The sequence below is a fragment of the Echeneis naucrates genome, chromosome 5, assembly GCF_900963305.1.
Source record: "Echeneis naucrates chromosome 5, fEcheNa1.1, whole genome shotgun sequence".
Taxonomy (NCBI): Eukaryota; Metazoa; Chordata; class Actinopteri; order Carangiformes; family Echeneidae; genus Echeneis; species Echeneis naucrates.
Window position 1 is genome coordinate 1782396 of NC_042515.1, and position 3865 is coordinate 1786260.

At 43.9% G+C, this 3865-nt stretch overlaps 1 non-coding gene across 1 annotated transcript; it reads right to left on the reverse strand.

Moving 5' to 3' along the window:
- Positions 1 to 3269: 3269 nt before the first annotated feature.
- On the reverse strand, positions 3270 to 3343 carry trnan-guu (transfer RNA asparagine (anticodon GUU)). The gene has a single exon. It is a non-coding gene; the product is annotated as a tRNA-Asn (tRNA).
- Between the last annotated feature and the right edge of the window lie 522 nt (positions 3344 to 3865).

Below are 3865 nucleotides of genomic sequence, written 5' to 3' on the forward strand. Positions count from 1 at the left end.
AGGTTGGAATCCCTTCCAGACTTTGTCAATCTGGACATTATAAACATATTTCTACGTAAACTCATCTATTAAAACTTTTCTTTCCTCAAAACGAGAGAAATGTGGAATTTATATGGTGATCACCGAAGATCAAGACTTTGTGGTGCAACTTCGTATTTCCAACTTTCTCTGTTTCCATTTCAGGGAGGAATATTGTACATTTCACTGTCTGTTATGAACAAAATGGCAGTCAGTGTAGAATTAGAGATGCTGAAGAGAAAAGTCTCCAAAAAAACAGACGCAGAAGTTAAAGTTTCATTTGCGTCCTTAAAAAAGCAAACGCTGACTCTAATTCTACTGATTTATCGTGTATTGTTTCTAAGAATCGTCGTGTTCTATCTGTTAATATTTGAGTGGTGATGAGTTTATCATATTAACTTGCACTCAAAGAATAAATCTAGTCCAGTAAAAGTTCCAGATAAAAAACAGAATTGGCCCAGATGTGAAGGTTTAATCATCTGGATTTAATGGAGCTGCTCTGTTTTTCAGGTAAGAGGAATAATAAACTGAACAAAGAAAGTGTTAGCTCATCATAGATTTAGCTAAGGCTGTCTGCTCCGATCCCACAGGCCTCCATTTAGCGTCGTCTCTCCGTGACAGATGTTTGAGGTCGCGTCAGTGACTCCGACAGAAATGTATCAAATCAGAAAATAAAAACAACCTGCATTTCCATTTTACTTCCTACAAACGTATATTTAATGGGAACTCTAAGTTTGGATATGCGACAGCTGTTAATGTCTTTGGGGAGATTTCGCCTTCGGTGCTCAAAGAAAAACTCAATCAAAGATTTTTCCAGATTTGAAAAAAAGTCCAAAACTTTTTGGATGAATAAAAATCTAATTCAGCATTAAATGATCTTATACATTCGCAGGCTGTAACTGCAGCATGTTTTCTTGTAAGTGAGTCTTTCCACATTGCTGTGTTGGCCTCCAGTAAAGGATGTAAATATGTCTTGTGTTATTGCAGTTATGTTCATACTTGGCAGTTGTGTTTATTTGTTGTTATCTTTTTTTTCTTTCTTCACGTACTTAAAAATGAACCAAGTGCCCCGACTTCTTGGAAACGGCTCCGTCAGGGCTGCTTTCATTGTGGCCTGATGTGCCCTGCTCTGTGACAGAGGCTCTGCTCCCCGTCTTGTGGTTTCTGGATCTCTCTAATTGACTCGAAACCGAATGCCACTCAGACCAGATGCTCTTCCAGTGCCCCCTTTAGGCTAATATAAGCCAGGGCCTCCTCGTGGAACAAATTGAGAACATCCAGTCCTTGGTGTGGAGTTTACAGGTTGCAGGTGGGCCAAACAATGTGACACGGATCACTGCGAGAGTCTGTTTATTAGTTTCTTCATTGCCCGCTGAAAACTGTCCCTGGAGGTGGAGGAGGTGGCAGGGAAGGGAAGGATGGGGGGGGGGGGGGGTGAGCGACTGCAGCTCAGGACCAAACGAGCGGCAACGTGGTGAGACTGTGGCTCAAACATGGAAACTGTGACAAGTTTGGACACGGTGGGTGAACTGTAAACCTTTGGTGGTGACCCTCACAGAGCGACTTCTCAGGTGGCGCTGGAAAAAAAAAAAGAAAGAAGGGAAGAGCAGAAACAAAGACGTGCAATCAGGCCGACCGCATTTACGTCACAGTGTTGGGTTGATATGGAGGAACGTGTTAGTTAGTTTGACAGACTCGTGTCCTGGAACGCGTCTGTGGCTGAAGTGGAGTTTATTTGGCTCGTTGACTTTTCTCAAAGCCGAAAGATTTTCATTAACTTCTTTTTTTTTTAAGCTAAATGGAGTTCTGGATTTTTTCAAGCACACGCAACATAAACGAAGATTGCAAAAAAGTATGTTTGATGAAATGTTGCTGTAATATGGACAATATCAGACACAACAAGTGCTTATTGGTCTAACTTCTCAACAGCTGGCTGCCGTTTCCTCCTCATCGTGTTATTTTTACCAACGTATAAATGTTCTATTTCTGTCTGGACATTTACACGTCCCATCACGTTAATCAACAACAAACCAACCATTATATATGATGTCCCAGGAGCTGGGCCAATAAAAGCTAAAGGCCCCGTGTTTTCCACTTGTACAGCGTTTTATTTTGAAGGGTTGATATAAATAAAAAGCTATATTTGTGGTTTTAATAACAAAAACCATCTCAGAGTTGTTTTAAATCGTCTCCGTCTGCAGCTCTACTAACAACACGTTTCTGTGCGGCGTGGCCAGAGCAGCGTTTTGTTGTGACATCACAAAGTTACAGAGGTCCTGGCGGCTCGTTTTGAGGCTCTGAAACGAAGGTCAGGGGTCAGCGGTGTGACTCCGCTGGGGCCCTGGATGTCCCTGTTAGCTACAGAGCCTTTCAGAGTTACCCTTCAGCTTTGGACAGGAACTTTGTTTTGGGTATTTAGACCAATTTAGAGTCAACAGTCAACCTAAACATACAAAGCAGCTGTGAAATCAAACAAACTGCTGATCATCAACTCATTTCTTGTTTTATGAGATATTTACAACAACAATGCTTGTGCAGGAGTTCTTCTAAAGAGAAGCCCTGTGGTGCTCTAAAAAAAATAAAGAAATAAAAAAATAACTTTTGAGGGATCCAGGATAATCATTAAATATAATTTGGTGTAGACATCAGAAGGCTGACGGCTGTAATAAAATTACGGCTCTCGGCCTTAAGCTCCAGTCGTGTCAAGTGGCCGTGTGCTGAGAGGGTTGATCCGGAGAGAAAGAAGTCCTTCTCTTGGCCAGAGGGGCCTTTGCTTTTCCACCTGAGCCACAGGTGTTTGCTTAACGTGCCTGCGGTTTGAGCGGCTGCAGCTCCGTCATTTACCATCACCCTGGAAATGTTGACTTTCAGCTCCGCTCCTCCCTGAAGCTGCCGGCCCGGGGGGAAAAGAAAAACCCACTCTGGCTCCTGATAAACTGCGAGTGTAAACATCGCCCCCGCATGTGTGTGTGCGTTTTATGATGATGATGGCGGCGATGATTGTAGCCTATCACCTTCCACGGCTGCACTCTTCCTTTGACGCAGGGCGGAAACGTGGGGTGGAGCTCGGTAACATGATGATGAAAAATGGCGGCGTGTGCGCAGGTGCTTCTGTGTTTTCACAGAGGATCAGATCTGACGAGGCCGTTTCTCCCATGAAGCACAGAAACCTTTTAGAGCTGCTGAGGTTAATCACTCATCTGCTGTCTTCATATTTTTAGACTCATCGAAGGGATGCCGGCTAACTAAAACGTCCCTGGGTGGGCTCGAACCACCAACCTTTCGGTTAACAGCCGAACGCGCTGACCGATTGCGCCACAGAGACTTGGGACTTCAGGCGGCAGCGGCCAGCTTGGGCCATACTGAGGTTTTCTGTACTTAAAGCAAAATCTTGGCATTTATTTGTAAATGCTTTTCTGAAATTGCAGCTGAGGACATCCTGACAGCACACCAACTTCATATTGATCCACAATAATGCATCTTTTATGGCACCGGCTTAGATTTAAAGCGTCCCTGGGTGGGCTCCAACCACCAACCTCTCGGTTAACAGCCGAACACGCTGGCCGATTGCACCACAGAGACAAAGCTGAGTGCTCTCATTAATCAGAAATGAAGAAAAAAGGTCTGAAAACTTGCCTGCTTTTGCTAAAAGTGTGACATCTCATCAGTATTTAAATGGATTTAGATTCATCTAATCCAGACTAAAGCGGCCCGGCTGTGAATCCGACCTTTCTCTCCTTCGCTCCATTTATCACAACAAGGGAAATAATAGCTAACTAACTGCAAAGTGGACAGTTTGCTTCCTGTTTACGGTCATGTGATGCCTTTGGGGGTTTGGGACGTCAGA